The following is a 17,678-nucleotide window of genomic DNA, read 5'->3' on the forward strand; positions in this document are numbered from 1 at the left end:
CGGTAATTAGTAATTTTTAGTTTTCCTCTGTAGCATATATTTTATAAACTGAAAATTGGTGGAACATAAGTTGACAACAATATGAAATTCTTACTTAATTGGCTCAGTTTTTGGAATCTGTCCTATAACTACAAAGTGGGGGGTGGGGGCTCTCAATATTAAACCGTCCATTGTGGAGAAGCACAAAAGTGCTTTGAGGTGTAAGGTCAATATAAAATGTTAGTATTCTACTTTAACCTCCCTGGCGGTATGATTTTGTCGGATTTTAGGTGCTGAAAGCGGTACAATTATTTTGCATGGAAATTTGGCGTTTTTTATTGTAGGCCTGTAATTCTTAGCAATAACACACTTAAATCTGTCCAAACCAGAGTCTAGTAGACATCTCAGGTGTGATAAAGTTTGAAACACAAAATCATAAATTATAATATAATAAATAACTATAAATAATTATACCAAATAATAATAATAAAAAATATTCAATAATGTAATTAAATCAAAAACACTGAAATTTGCTCAGTTGCAGAATTGTCGCTGTCATTACTTTTCAGTATTTGATGACGGATCTCCCCACAAATCACTATCGCTCAATTCTGTGAGTGATTCTAATTTGTTATCGCTGTTTTCTAGCTGCTCTAAAATCACTTTTGATGTAAAGGGACGGTTTTGGTTGCTATGGAATCTCCAGTTTCCAGGCAGAAAGAACAGTTTTTATAATATAAAACTTCATGCAGGACACTGGAGAAACCACTAAGGACAAAAGGGAGGTGAAATAATTACATACAGTAATGTAGTCTGTAAGATTACAGTGTACTGTATGTATTGTGTGTTTTTCACTTTTTGAATTTGGCCCCATTCTCCATCCCCGTGCGTCGCAACGCTCGCAGGGAACGGAGCCCGGCTCCATGATAGATCAAGCGGAGGACAAGCCTCTCACACTGCGGGGAGACATCGCAGCATCCAGGGGACAAGGTAAGTAACCTCTTCCTGGGTGCTGCGATGTGATCCCGAGTCTGGCTCGGGGTTACTGCTCTTGGTACTGAAATTCCACCCCGAGCCAGACTTGGGAGTACCTCCAGAAGGGTTAAAGAGTTGGGGAATCAACTGAAGGGGGGCGGGGGGGGAATGATAGGATTGTATAAACCAGACATTTGGTTGAGACCCTCCTGCTTCAAGGGAGGAGAAAGGGTCTATAATTTGCACCTGTAGCAATAGAGGTAGTTGCTGTGCTCGCCGTGGAGATTTGCTGGGTAGTTTTATTTAAAGTGATTGTAAAGTCTGTTTTTTTTTTTTTCATTAAAAATAACAAACATACTTACCTGCCCTGTTGCAGTTGACTTGCACAGAGCAGCCCCGATCCTTCTCTTCTCGGGTCCCTCTTCTGTGCTCCTGGCCCCTCCCTCCTGTTGAGTGCCCCCACAGCAAGCAGCATGCTATGGGGGCACCAGAGCAGAGCCACAGCTCACTGTGTCCATTCAGACATGGAGCCCTTTCTCTCCTCATTGGCTGACTGACTTTGATTGTCAGCAGCAGGAGCCAATGGTGCCGCGTTGCTGTCTCAGCCAATGAGGAGGGGAGTCCCAGGCAGCCGAGACAATCCTACAACATCGCTGGATCATCACACAGAATGCATAAAGATAAAAAAACCTTCTGCCTTTACAATCACTTTAATGTACTTCCGCTATCATACTTTAGATCCTGTGTATCATGAGTTCTGAGGAATGTATGACTAGTGCTGTTCCAGATGACAGTCATGGTAAAAATCCAATAGCAGTGCAGGATCCAGCAGCCACACTTTGGAACACTTATAGTTGTCCAGCCTGTGGATCTTTGACCTGTATGGGACAGGGAGGTACAGTCTGACCAGACCTGGAAGATCGCTCTGCTGGCCCTGGCAAGTGGAATGGGTTGTAGGACTGAATAAAATAATCAAAACATATCTGCTTTACCTTATATTAGAAGTTTGATGGTTGTTAACTGTTCATATTCTGTGTGCATTAGATTCTATTATTAAGAGGGATTATTATTAAGAGGGTACAGCATCTAACTTATAGAAAATGTTTCCTATTAGTTATATTGTCAGTTAAGGTCTTGGGGCTTCGGCAGTAAAATATAGCAGGAATATTCAAAAAGCCTAAAGAAAACTGCTGCGAAACGGCCACCCAAATGGTAACAAGGTAACATTTTGCTACAATGATTAATTATCTGCTGAAGAGACTGTGTTACACAACCATACCAGTGTCTTACAGAAAATTCTTATCTCTGATCTGAGAATGAAATGTGATTTCTAATTTGAAATTCAGTGTTGAACATTTAGATCCCCATTCATGTGCTGTTTACTACATAGGAAGGAACCAGAGGGACAGCAGCAGGTTAAATCATTCATCAGCTTATTTCTGTCTGGCCATCCAGAGTCTCTGCTTTCATCTTGTAAGCCGTCATGCAGATGCTGACTGTTGAAAGAAACACTTGACTTTTGTTTAAAAGTATCCTAATGACTGTGTTTCTTTTAAATACATCTATTATACTTACAATTACCGCCTGTGGTGAATGGAATCTTCACTCTCTTCCAGAATTACTGGTGGAGCTAAGATCTTTAGCATCTGACACTTTTTGGATTGTCAAATGCCCGTGTCTGCCAACTGTTCTACCCACATCCCCTGCCCTCTACATCACTAGTGGGTCCCTTCAGGCAAGTGTTGAATGCATAAGATCCTTGTGATCCCTGTACCTCTACAAGAGAGTGATGATTTTGTTCAGGCAGTAGTAGTAAAAAATATAATACATGTGATTAAATAGATGCTTTTGTTAGGATAAAGGTATCCTAATGCCAGTGTAAGTTTTTAAAGGATACGTTCACCTTTAAAAAAAAAAAAAAATGTGCATTTACGATTTGTTTTTTGTAGGAGCCTGGAAAGCATTGCACCAGCAAACAGCAGATCACTGGTGCCATGCAAGTCTCCTACAGACTGTCATTGTAATCTGTCTTAAAATTGGTGTGAAAAGCAGAAGTAGGTATGGCGCTTAGAGGTCGACCGATATATCGGCCGGCCGATATTTGGTGTTTTTTACTTAATCGGCATCGGCCGATTGTGCTGATAAAAAAAGCCGATATAGCTTCAGCGTGACTTGCAAAAGACTCCTGTAATAGAAGTCAATACAAGTTGCCTGAAAACTGTGAAATGACTTCTCCCTCCCCTGGGCAGCATGCAAAATCTGATAAAAAGAACCTGAAGGATACAATGTTTACACTTATGAATGGATTAAACTCCTCTCAGTTTAACCATTTAAAGACTAAATCTTTTCTGACATTTGTTGCTTACAAGTAAAAATCCTGTATTTTCTGCTAGAAAATCACTTAGAACCCCCAAACATTATATATATATATTTTTTTAGCAGAGACCCTAGGGAATAAAATAGCGGTTGTTGCAATATTTTATGTCACACGGTATTTGCGCAGCGGTCTTTCAAATGCAATTTAAAAAAAAAAAAAATACACTATTAAATTAAAAAAAAAAAACTAAGCAGTAAAGTTAGCCCATTTTTTTTTCATCCAGAAGTTTTGATTACCTGTTTTTGTGTATTTAATATTTAAGAGAGGTTTTTTTTATCTAAATTCTACATACAAGTGAACTGATTGGAGGTTTGTTTTGTTTATTAAATGTTTAAATGTAAAAAATTTTCTGTATCACTGAAGGTTGCTTTCACACTGGAGCGGGCATGCGTTGACGGTAAAACGCTGTTAATTTTAGCGGCTCTTTAGCATCATTTTAGCAGCGCTATTCGGCTGCTAGCAGGGCGCTTATAACCCAGCTAGCAGCCGAGGAAGGGGTTAAATGCGCCCCTGAAGCGCCACTGCCGAAACGCTTTGCAGGCGCTTCGGCAGCGGTGCGCATCCATTTCAATGGGCAGGAGTGGTGGTATACACCGCTCCAAAGATGCTGCTTGCAGGACTTTTTTTTTTAACATCCTGCCAGCGCATTGCCTCAGTGTGAAAGCACTCGGGATATCACAATGAGACTGCAGGGGAGCCGTTTGACAGGCACTTTACAGGCGCTATTTTTAGCCCAAAAGCGCCTGAAAAACGCCCCATTGTGAAAGGGGTCTAACTGTTAGATTTTATAAGATGAAGGTAAAAAAAAAAGAAGAAAAAAAAAAAAAAAATCGGCCTAATATATCGGCCCAAAAAAATCGGCATCACATATCAGCCATCGGCCACCGCGATTTCTAAATATCGGCATCGGCCAGAGAAAAACCCATATCGGTTGACCTCTAATGGCGCTGCCCTTATGGGGGAAAAAAAGAGAAAAACAGAGAAAAACTATTTTCTTTTTGTTGGTGGCCCTTATGTATTCCATGAGTTAGTTAGTGATGTTGCTGAGCCTTTTAAAAGGTCATAAGAATTCCTGTGTGTCTAAAAATAAATGTTGGTCTCATTTATTGTGTGCGTAATTTAATTTCATACTAATGTGTGATCTCTTTGTGCTGTGAGAGAGAGACCCAATATAAAGTGCATCAGTCCTCGAATACAAACCAAAGTATACAAAATATTATAAACAAAATGCTATAAACAAAATAAAATAAACCAAAAAGCCAGCATGCAATATTGTGCATCAAAAGGTGCTAGTAGTGACTTGTGCTAGGTTATATATTAAAGTGACATATGTGTATAGAACCAGTATTCATTGGATAAGAAAATTTCCATTGTTTTAAAACAAGTTCATTTTGGGAAAGCTCTGAGGGAAACCCCTCTCTGGGAAACAAATTGGTGAGGGAAGCTTCTTGTCCAGGTGTTGGCTGGTTAGTGATGTCTCTGTGGCGAGCTCTTATTTCATTTGCACTCACCAGATAAACTTCCCCCTGCAGGGGTGCAGGCAGTCACAGTATTTGCCACTGTGTAGCATCCCTGGATGTTCCCGATCCGTGCTTATTTAGACTCAGTAATATTTCGTTTTGCTGGTTTGGGCTGAGAGAGATTTTAATTTTCCTTTCAATCATTGCTTTTTACTGAACTTCACAACTGTAATTGTGTCCACTGTGATCTGTAGTTAACACCTGTTAGACTCTGTTTCCACTGTTTTTCCTTTAAAATTTCAGATCCACACTAAGATGCCCGTACATTGTACAAGCAGGCAATTTCACACTGACAGGATGAATCAATGGACTACCAGAGCTCTCAACAGCGCCGTGGTAGTTCATTGAGAACTACAAGCTGACAGCTGCAAAGGATGTTGGTACTTGTAGTTTATTCATTCACAGAACTCTGTAAATGAATGACCACACGCCGTGCTCTTTTCAAATAGAGACAGCTGGTACAGGGAATTCACCATACTGCTATCACGCCAGGTGTTCGGATCCCCGAGCGGCTGCAGGAGTGGAAACATTTTACATGTTCCACCCTAAAAATGGGTGGAACATGTAACGTGTTCCCAAAAGTGAACTTATCCTTTTAATGTTGGTTTGCACCTAAAGAAATGAACATTCAGGAACGTCCCTCAGAACGAGTGCCTGCAGCGTGGGCCCGAGGCCACGCTGCCGCGTGATCCTGTGATGGCTGTGATTGCAGGACACAGCCAAGACAGGATTGGGATATGCGCGCTGTGATTGGTCCTCCTGATCATGTGACGGCTGTGTCCAATCACAGCCTTCACCGTGTAAACAGAGACACATGTTTCTGTGATGGTTCTCCCTGCTGAGCTCAGCGAGAGCTTGGGGGGATTAGGGGTGCAGGGATAATCTGCAGATCTGTGACAACTCTCTGTGTAAGGATGATTTTACACACACAACTGTCACAGATCCCCTCTACACAGTACAACAAGCACCACTGTCCCTGTCCCCATCACATCTGTACTAGTGCACAAAATATCTGCAATAGTGTACCATTGTGACATCATTATCCGTCAGTGTCTGCTGGTGGCCGTTCAACATCTGTCGGTGTAGCAGTGTCCCACCAATAAATAAATAAAATATTTAAAGAGCCCCCGTGCTAAGGTGAACGCACGCGTTAGTCCCGTACGCATACGTAAACAGCAATTGCACCACACATGTGAAGTATCGCCATGAACGTCAGAGCAAGAGCAATAGTTCTAGCACCAGACATCCTGTGTAACTCTAAACTGGTAACCAATAAAGGCTTATACAGCATCACCTATGGAGATTTTTAAATACTGAAGTTTGGCACCATTTCACAAGCGTGTGCGATTTTAAATTGTGATATGTTTGGTATCTATTTACCCAGCGCAACACCATATTTTACATTTTACCAAAAATGTTGGTATTATATTGCCTCTGTGTGCATTAAAATGTATTTATGCATTAGTGTGTAATAAGTGTGTGATCGCGTGCAAAGGCGAACGCACATGTTGGTCCCATACGTATATATAATCTTTATCCTCCTGTCAAGCCACAGTTACCCTGGGGGGTTGCTGTGTCTGGATCACAGTGGCTGTAGTTTATAAGAGGCTAACCTAATGACTATTCATAGCTCACTTTTTCGTTTTCTCTCTAATAGCGAGTGTTGACTGTTCATCAGCCTTTGCCCTCTGTTTTCTTTAACCAGCACAGATTTTTTTTCTGTAAGTTGGCAGCCCACTGGAAAAAATTGCATTCTGTTATGGTTTTAATTTCGTCGACTAAAATATTTTTGTCCACTAAATTAATAGTATTTTAGTCGACTAAAATAAAACTAAAACAATTCAGATGACTAAAACTAAAATGATATTTTAGTCAAAAGACTAAAATTACATTTTAATTTTAGTCAAAAGACTATGACTAAAAATAAATAGAATTTATATCACAATGGCTAAATTTGTGTCTGTAGTGCATGTTCAAGCCTTAATACCATAAATAATAAACATGTTATTAGATTTTTACTCCAGGGGTATATAATGTTTGGCAGTTCTAAAGAAATAATGTATTCAAATTTAACTAAACCCATTAGATTTTAGTCGACTCCAATACCACTAAAACTAAAATGTCATTTTAGTCAAAAAACTATAACTAAAACTAAATTGAAATTGAATGTCAAATTTAACACTAGTCTGTAACCCCCCCTAATGCTGGTACCTTTAACTGCACTGAAGATGCATCCCAACATCAGGCACTTGTGCTCTTGTGTCGTGTTTTGGATCTTCTCCCAGTCCCACATTTACAGTATATTCCCCCTGAATTAATGCAAGCTTAGTTCTGTTCTGAAAAGACACATTTCCTGTATATTTCTTTATTTCCCAGGCTTGGCTCTTTTAACCATTATTTTTTTATATTGTGAGAACAAAAGAATCTCTATAAGTACAGCTATTTTGTAGGTGTGACTTTTCAAACCATTATACATTTGCACAGCCAGCGATTTTTTTCCTTTTACAGATACATCTGCAGTTTTATAAGGGCATTTTTCCTGTGAAGTATCAATATATTGTAGTTTTTATGTGTTGCGTTTTGTTAGTGCCCACAGGGATTACAGCTGCAGTCACACATCTTCCACTAGGGGTCGCCATCTGCCTTGTCTTGAACTGAACAAAGTGCAGAACCACACTGAAAAATAACTGTAACCTTTTGCAGGATGCTGTGGCAAGAGTATATGGAGTATATGATCACTTTTTAGGAATTGTATGGGAACAGGAAGGGTAGGATATCAAATACTGCCTTTAGGGATGTGGTAATGGTGAAGCTGATACTGACAAATGATTCTAATGCTCTCAGATTTATGTTGCAAGACAAATTATTAGTGATTAAACTGTACAATTTTGTTGTGAGCTGTCTTTAATGGCTTAAATTGTTTGCTTTTGCTGTGTGTTTGTTGCATTGCAGATATTATTGTACAGCCCCCCACTATTGTAGTTGTTGGCAACAAATAAGTCATTAAAGGGGTTGTAAAGGCTCGTGTTTTTTTTTTTTTTTTTTTTTTACCTTAATGCATCCTATGCAGTCACCGGCCCCACCAGCCCCGCCGTTTTACTTACCTGAGCCCCGAATCTCCATCAGCGTGTTTCCGCTGTCCCTCTCTCCACGGGTTCCCGGCTCTTGATTGGATGGATTGATAGCAGCGCAGGCATTTGCTCCCGCTGCTCTCAATCAGATCCAATGAGGCGGGCTCCGGGGGCGGGCCGAGTCCTGCATTCGGCCTCTATGGACGCTGAATGCTTGACTCGGGAGCGCGCTTGCAAGGTAACCCCCCTCGGGAGAGCGAGAGAGGGTTATCTAATGCAGGAAGGAGCCGCAAGAGCTGCCGAGGGACCCCAGAAATGGATGTTTGGGGCTACTCTGTGCAAAACGACCTGCATAGTGGAGGTAAGTATGACAAGTTTGTTATTTAAAAAAAACAAAAAAACGATTCTTTAGTATCACTTATAGCCACAGGCTTCATCTTGTATTAGAGCAGTGTGTACAGCTTTACAGTTAGTTTTTAGCAGCTTTGTTGAAGTTTTTTACAGCAGCATTTGACAAGTTTCAGTAGTGCAGAGGTTTATTGCGGGCCTGCTGCTGTGTGCTGGCAATTTGTTGCACTCTTGTTAAGATCTAATTTTAATATTTACAAGTAGCAGCCAAAGGTTAGAAAGAAAGCTAAAAGCTTTACAAATAGTTTGTATTGATTTACTGTACATACAGGGAAGACTGTAAATACCTTGCCTTATAACTACAAGTTAATTTTTATACTTTAACAGTAGAACTGCAGTCACACAGCTATATTAAAAAAAATACATATGCAGAGAAGCGAAGCAAAGAATTATGGACACAAAATTAATAAATAATTAACATTAATTGATAACCATTCTAACTTCTGGTCTCCATGGCTTGACTTTACCAACACACTTAATATTGATAATTCTTTATCTAAAATTATATGATTATATCCACCATTCACCTAAACCCAGCTTATCTTAATCCACCTTTTCTTCTACTCTTCTTTATTTCTTCTCTTTTTTTCTTCCCCTTCTCCTTTTTTATTTTCATTTTTTATCTAATTTTTGTTAACTATTCCCAATATGTTCAAATTGTATATATATTATTATTATTTTATGTAACATATCTGTATTACACTTTTTATGTATTCTATCCTAATCTTCTTAATAAAAAAAAATATTGTAACCTAAAAAAAAAAAATACTTATGCAGTAGCCAGGAGGGTGACATCTGCATTCATTGTTACAGTTCTGCAGCTTCTTGTGTCACCTTCCCACTCACTGACTAATTAAAGCGGTTTATAGTCAAAATTGTCACTTTACATTTATTTGTCCATATCAATATTTTAAGCTGATTGCTGGTAGCCTTTTTTTTTTACCTGTTTAGTTTAGAAGTTACAGCTGTATTCCCAAGTGGAGACGTGTACCGCGCATGCGCCGGATCCGGATGCTTGTGCTATCCTCCATTTGTAACCACTTCAGTACCAGGCACTTACCCCCTTCCTGCTCAATTTTCAGCTTTCAGCGCTGGCGCTTTTTAAATGACAGTTGCGCGGTCATGCAACACTGTACCCAAACTAAATTGTTATCATTGTGTTCCCACAAATAGAGCTTTCTTTTGGTGGTATTTGATTATCTCTGGGGTTTTTATTTGTTGCTAAACAAATAAAAAAAGACCAAAAATTTTGAAAAAAATAATTTTTTTTCTTCGTTTCTGTTCTAGAATTTTATAAATAAGTATGTTTTCTCCTTCACTGATGGGCATTGATGAGCTGGCAACAATGGGGTGACACTGATGATGGGCATTAATATGCAGCACTGATGGGCATTGATAGGCAGCACTGATGGGCACTGAAAGGCTGCACTGATGAGCATTATAGGCGGCAATGATGGGCACTGATAGGTGTCATAATGGGTGGCACTCATGGGCATCACTCTTAAGGAGGCACTAATGGGTGCTGATAGGTGGCACTGATGGGTGGCACTGATGGACATCACTTTAAAGGAGGCACTGGCAGGCCTTACTAATGGGCACCGATTGGCATAATTTTTGGCCACTTATTGGCAACATTTTGGGCATAGATTGGCATACCTGGTGGTCATCAGCGGTCGTCATCCCTGGTGGTCCTGGGGGGGGGGGGGCTGCGCTGATTATCAGGAGAGCAGACGATCGGCTTTCCTGTACTCCATCTGTCAGACGTGAGTGAGGGAAAGACGCTCAAAAAATCTGAATGTCGGTACATGGAGAAGACACGCACAGACGGCTACTAGAACAGGAATTCAAGTGGATTTTCCTGTTGGAGACACGCATGGATCATAGATGGGATGTGGATTTATTCTTCAAATTATACCATCCTATTCCATCTTCAGTTTCATTGTTCACTTGTTTTAGGACTTGTCCCCTTCTTTTAGTGGGTTCCGTCTGTGCTTGCTCTTTGCTTTTTTATCTTTCCCTCCTGCCATTTCTGGTTAACCTTTTATCTTTGATATAATTTTTTTATAGTGGTTCTGTCACTTATGTTGATCTCGCATTGTGTTACCACTACCAAGTATTTTGTTTTAAGCATTTGTATATATTTTTTCTTTATTCCATTTTTCTAGAAGAATAAGGTCTTATCACCTTTATGCAGTATTTTTTTACACACTTTTTTTCTCTTGGCTCAACATTTTTTATATCTTCCTCCCTTCCTCACCCTAATTCTCTTTGGCAATAACAGGTGTAGTCACCATCCACTTGAATGATTGGGGGTATCAATTAAATATGCTAATGTTCTGTGGCACTAACCTGATATGCTAATTGTGCAAAGGTGGAGCCTGTATAGGTGTATGTGAGTGTGTGTATGTATATATATATATATATATATATATATATATATATATCCTGCCATATCTGTTTCAAATTAGCTACGACTAAGGCTATTGCCGAAACGCGGCATCGCTATTGGTTTTACTGTCACTTTGATGTACCAATAAATGACACTTCAAGGATTACAGTTTTGCCGGCTCTTCTTACTATTTGTTACGTTGGAGTGTGATTAGGATACATCGAGCCTAGGCACCTGTGAGTGGATCTGGTGTATGGATTGGGTTGTCCCTGCAGAGAGCGCTGTTAACCTTTTCTCTTCCATGGAGGAAAAGCCGATACACAGCTTTTCCTGTTTACACCGTGATCAGCTTTATTGGACACAGCTGATCACGTGGTAAAGAGTCTCCATCAAAGACTCTTTACTGAGATCGGTGTTGCGGTGTGTCAGACTGACACGCCGCACCACCAATCGTTGCATGCCTCCCTCCCGGGGCGCGTGCCGGCTGTTATCCTTAAAGACGTCATATGACATCCAGTCAGTATAACGGAACCACCGCCCAGCCGTCATTTTACTTTAGGCCAGGTGGGAAGTGGTTAAAGTATGGAACTGCTCCCCTGGCAGGGTTTCATCTCATCGCCCCATGCTTATTATATATGGTAGTGATCAGGGGCGTTGCTAGGGGGTGGCTTTTGGGGCTATAGCCCCGAATCTGAGGCCAATAGCCCCGAGTCTCTGCAGGGGTCCCCAAAGGGGAGGGGAGGCTCTCTGGGGACCCTTATGTAAGTGGGGGGCTCTCTGGGGACCCTGATGCAAGGGAGAGGCTCTCTGGGGACCCTGATTTTAAGGCAGAGGCTCTCTAAGGACCCAGATTTAAGAGGGAGGCTCTCTGGGGACCCTAATGTAAGGGTGGGCCCTCTGGGTACCCTGATGTAAGGGGGAGGCTCTCTAAGGACTCTGATGTAAGGAGGAGGCTGTCTGGGGACCCTGATGTAAGGGGGGCTCTCTGGGGACCCTGATGTAAGGGGGGACTCTCTGGGGACCCTGATGTAAGGAGGCTCTCTGGGGACCCTGATGTAAGTGGGGGGCTCTCTGGGGATATATATACACACACACCTATATTACTGTATATACATGTGTATGCCCGCCCAAGCGTATGACTTTCTTTACTACGCTGCTATGGGCTCTAGCCCCAGATCTTTTGTAGACCTAGCAACGCCCCTGGTAGTGATGCAGGGAAAGGTGCTAACATCATCACATTAGTGTTGCTCCCTGCATTAAGGACCACCCAGCACTGGAGATAAGAGAAGACCCTGTGTTTGACATGCTCAAAATCTTCTGAAAAAGGGTATAAAAAATGTGTTGGGGTGGGTGGAATTGGGATTTAAACTACCCAAATACCTCCTGTTACCAAAGTCCTAAAGAGTATGTAAACCCAACATTTCATATTTATGATATGTGCCTGCCTGCTGTACTATGTACTTGTATGAAAAAGTATGCTGTTCTCTTTTGTATTGCTTTCTTTGTGTGAAATCATTGCTGTTCCTGACAGTCCCTCTGCTTTCCTTTTTAAAAACTGACTACACTAGCCAGGAGAACACACCATGGTCAGTTCTCTAGCTGTGCTGTGAACTGAGCCTGCTCTCCTCCAATGATCAGACTTGTCCTGACACCCAACCCCCACTCCTGCATAGCCATTCATTGGGAAGATTAGTGTACTGTTGCTTTTCCTTCCTTCCAGCTCTTATGCAGCTGAGAACAAAGGGAACAGAGATCATGTGATCACTTATAAAAAGGGGTAAAGAGGTATATGTTTTATTTATATATATATATATATATATATATATATATATATATATATACATATATATATATATATATATACCAGCAGTATGTTTAGAATATATTTAACAGATTTTTTTCCGACGTGAAATTTTTTTTTTTTTTTACCTGTTTTTAATATTTCTTTATTTGAAATGTCTGCTGAGGGCATTAATTATGGATGGGCAAACGGTGATGCTATAAAAAGTAGAGAGAAGATTTATTAAGGAAGGATGTTCCTTCACCTGTGCTCTTGGAAGTGCATTTTTCCTGCTGGTTGGAACAGTTTTTTTCAACCTTGTAAGCTATGTAACTAATTGGATATGTTCACAAAGACTAAATGGAAATTTATGGCACAGAGTTATAGAACCACATCCACAAGGTATGCAAGAAAGTTTTGGAAAATACAGCCAGAATCTTGAGGTACCTAAATAAAACCAAATAGATCACATTTTAATTATTCACCCTAATGTTAACATTGCATAAAAGCAATTACAATAAGAAACATTTTGTCAAAAAGTGTATACTTCTGTGTAACTCAAATTTCCATATAAATGTCCCCACATACAGCTATTTGAGCCATAAAAATCATGCACAGGAAAACTATGGGACAATTATAAGACTGGAGCACCAGAGCAGCTATGTGGAGTGTAGTCTCTAAAGAAGATACATACAGTTAGGTCCATATATATTTGGACACAGGCACAATTTTATTTCCTTAGGTATTTACCAAAACCTATTCAAGCTATAGTTTTATAATGGATATGGACTGAAAGTGCACACTCCCAGGTTTCATTTGAGGGTACGTACATCCAAATCGGAAGAAAGGTTTAGGAATTACAGCTCCTAAGAATAGCAATCCCCCCTTTAAGGGACCAAAAGTAATTGGACAGTTCAATCAAAAGCGGTTTCATGGCCAGCTGTGGGTTACTTCTTTGTTATTTCTTCATCAATCAGGCAGGTAAAAGGTCTGGAGCTGATTCTAAGTTTGGTATTTGGAGTCTATTGCTGTGAACCTACATCATGCTTTCAAAGGAGCTGTCCATGCAAGTGAAACAGGCCATTGTAAGGCTTTAAAAACAAAACAAATCCATCAGAGAGATAGCAGCAACATTAGGAGTGGCCAAATCAACAGTTTGGTACATTCTGAGAAAAGAAGAACGCACTGGTGAGCTCAGCAACATAAAAAGGCCTGGACGTCAACAGAAAACAACAGTGGTGGATGATCGCAGGATCCTTTCTATGGTAAAGAAAAACCCATTCACAAGATCCAGACAAGTGAAGGACACTTTCCAGGAGGTGGGCGCATCGTTGTCAAAGTCTATAATCCATAGAAGACTTCACAAGAGCAAATACAGAGGGTTCACCACAAGGTTCAAACCATTCACAAGCCTGAAGAATAGAAAAGCCAAATTAGACTTTGCCAAAAAAAAAATCTACAAAAACCAGACCTGTTCTGGAAAAGCATTCTTTGGATGGATGAAACTAAGATTAATCTGTACCAGAATGTAGGGATGAAAATCGTGGAGAAGGCTTGGAACAGCTTATGATCCAAAGCATACAACTTCATCTGTAAAGAATGGTGGAAGCAGTATGATGGCATGGGCATGCATGGCTTCCAGTGGCACTGGGTTTATTGATGACAGAAGAAGACAGAAGCAGCTGGATGAATTCTGCAGTGTTTAGAGATACTGTCAGCCCAGATTCAGCCAAATACAGCAAAGTTGATTGGACGGCGCTTCACAGTGCAGATGGACAATGATCCAAAACGCACTGCAAAAGCAACCCAGGAGATTTTGAAGGAAAAGAAGTGGAATATTCTGCAATGGCCGAGTCAATCATCTGATCTCAACCCAATTGAGCATGCATTTCACTTGCTGAAAGCAAAACTAAAGGCAGAAAGACCCAAAAACAAAGAACAACTGAAGACTGCTGCAGCTAGAGCCTGACAAAGCATCAGAAAGGAGGAAACCCAGTCCTTGGGTTCCAGACTTCAGGCAGTTGTTGCCAGTAAAGGATTCTCGACAAAATACTAAAAATGAACATTTTATGTATGATTATATCCATTTGTCCAATTACATTTTAGCCCCTGAGAATGGGGGTATTGTGTATAAAAATGGTTGCAGTTCCTAAAATGTGTACTTTATATTTATGTTCAACCCCTTGAATTAAAGCTAAAAGTCTGCACGTGAAATTCATTTGTATCGTTTCGTTTAAATTCTATTCTGGTGGCATACAGAGCCAAAAGTATGAACATTGTGCCTGTGTCCAAATATATACGGACCTAACTGTATATAACACTCCAAATTTGAATGTATTAGTTAGAAAATTCATCAAAAGAAGGCCATACATAAGTACAAGTAATTATTCATGTCAAATTAATTTTCTAACTAATACTCTCATTTGGGGTGTGAAATATATGACTTCATTGGGGACCACAGTGCACATTTTTGATGATTATTTTTTCACGTCTATGATTTGTGGTTATATGAGCTTTTAGTTCTATACGGCTAATGTCATTTACCACCTAAGTGGAACACATATTTTTTGATGCACATTACAATGCAAGTCACAGAATACAAAATTAACTTTTAGCTAGTTCATTCAGGATGAGCGCAGCACCACCTATTTATACTATTATTTACACAGTGCACATAGCACCTCTGGTGGTCCAGTCTTTCCTTTATTTTTATTTTTCCACTTACTAATGAATGTATGATATCCATTTATCAATACAACAGTTTGAGTGATATTTTTTTTTTTTCTGATGGTTCAAATTACCTAGGTATTTTCATATGATTATTGTGAATATACCTTCAATGTTCCTCTGATGAAACAGACCCTGTTATGTCTGAGAAATGTGTTGGGTGAGCCCCATCTCACTGTATAACCCTCACTCTACTTGGAAATCTATGATTGTGCGATGCTGCTTTGTTTTGTGGCAGACCCATTTCTATTCATTTATACAGCTGGTCAGTAGTATGTGGGGTAATTTATATTGGCGTTTGGGTTACACCGAACTATGCACTTTTTTTTTTTTTCTTCTTCTTCTTTTTTTTTTTTTTTTAGATAAAATGCTTTTTATTGTACAGGGGGTCCCCGGGTTACAAACAAGATAGGGACTGTAGGTTTGTTCTTAAGTTGAATCTGTTTGTAAGTCGGAACAGGTACATTTTTTAAGTGTAGCTCCAGCCAAAAAATCTATTTTTAAGTTTTGTAGATAGCATAGGGAAGGGTTATCACCCCTGTAACATTTGTTTTGCTGTCTGTGCCCCTGTTCAGAAGATTTCACCTCACTTTCTGTCCCAATGACAATTGGATTTTGAAAATTTGGGGTTATTAGGGAAATAAGGATAGGTGGTAAAGCATCAGTGGAGACACCTTTTTCCCATATTAACTCTTACAGGAGTGAATTTCCCTTCCTAGGGGTAGATTTCCTCTCACTTCCTGTTGTCTCCCTCCGTTTGTAAGTAGGAGTAGTTTGTAAGTCGGATGTTTGTAAGTAGGGGACCCCCTGTATATGGTCTTTATCCATCTTATTTATTATTTATTTATTTCAGGTACTTATACAGCGTCATCAATTTACCCAGCGCTTTACATATACATTGTACATTCACATCAGTCCCTACCCTCAAGGAGCTTACAATCTAAGGTCCCTAACTCCCATTCATACATACAAAGGACAATTTAGACAGGATCCAATTAACCTACCAGCATGTCTTTGGAGTGTGGGAGGAAACTGGACTACCCGGAGGAAACCCACGCAGGCACAGGGAGAACATGCAAACTCCAGGCAGGTAGTGTCGTGGTTGGGATTCGAACCAGCGACCCTTCTTACTGCTAGGTGAAAGTGCTATCCACTGCACCACTGTGCCGCCCATTTTAATCATTATGTGAGTTATCTATTTGGTTGTGTTTTAAAAGCCTAGAAGTCCATGAAGCCATACTTTTGATAAGGGTAAATGGAATGGAATTTATCATTTATATCCATCAGGCTTCTTCTCTGAAGGGGTGGGCACATATAAAAAAAAAATAGTGAGTACTAGTATGCCTAGTATTGCCCTTATGATGTCATTGTTTCTTTTATGAACTGTGGAAATGTTATGTGTAGCTCTGCCTTACCACTTAGTCTTGTATTTAGCGTTATCTGCTTGAAAGGCTCTCTGACAAATTTTCTTCATGTCGGCGGTGTAAGGTTCAGTGTCTGTGTGGGTGGGTAGTATCTGTCAGAGTTCTGTATGAGTGAGTAGAACACTATAAACCATTTGCCACTTTTGAAATGCGATAGAGGCTGACAGAGCACATGCCCTCCTTTTTTGGTGTTTATTCACAGCATATAAAGTAGTAATAAGATGACTGCTAGAGAAAAGTCTTTGGGATTGAGCAAAGCTTGATCCAGAAGGACCACGGGGAGAAATGGAGTGTATGGAATTCAGAGAGGAAAACTTGTACAGCTCTTATTGCTGGGGTTGTACACTTGTGTGCATGTTGCTGTAAAAGGTGCAGCTCTCTTTTACTGTGACTTTGTAAAATACTTGAAACAAAGATACCTTATTAATAATAGTACATATGCTGTTTTTGGAGTATGTCAGTTGCTCTGCCATCATCATTATCCCAGTTTTGTACTATATGTACCAGGATTGTGGCCAAATTCAAGGCAAGAGTGAAAATAAAGTTTACAGTTCCAGTGCTCTTTTTTGGCATAATATTCACACTTTTTTTCGCATCTAATGTTTGCCACCAGTTTCAAAATTTCTTTACAGTGCATTGAAGTCCAAAATTTAAATTGTAATATACATTGCAGCTTTTCGGTACTTAAATGTCGTGGTTGTATTCATTTTGTTTTTTGGGCTTTTTATACATTATTTTCACCTAGTGGTCCTGCCTATAGCTCAATATCTGCCTTAGGAGCAGCATTGTCACTCTAAGCTGATTTCCTGATTTGAACTACAAACACATCTTCCTCCCCTCATCTCATACATGCTGGGGGCAGTTGTAGCTTACAGAAGCTAGTTGAGAAGGCAAATAAAATTGTTTGAGATTTTACTCCATGTCACAGGAAGTTACGGTTACCCTGCATTTTTGACATGACATGATTAGTGGGTATTTTCTTAACTTGATGTACTTATCCTAAATATGGAAAATTAATTCAGCCACAA

At 40.0% G+C, this 17,678-nt stretch overlaps 1 protein-coding gene across 1 annotated transcript in view; it reads left to right on the top strand.

Annotated features, from left to right (window-relative positions):
* SCFD1 (sec1 family domain containing 1) overlaps nt 1-17,678 on the top strand; it is a 275,000-nt gene that overhangs the window by 80,868 nt on the left and 176,454 nt on the right. The gene's annotated exons all lie outside the window — the stretch shown is intronic.

Source organism: Aquarana catesbeiana, linkage group LG13 (assembly GCF_042186555.1).
Source record: "Aquarana catesbeiana isolate 2022-GZ linkage group LG13, ASM4218655v1, whole genome shotgun sequence".
NCBI classification, from domain to species: Eukaryota; Metazoa; Chordata; class Amphibia; order Anura; family Ranidae; genus Aquarana; species Aquarana catesbeiana.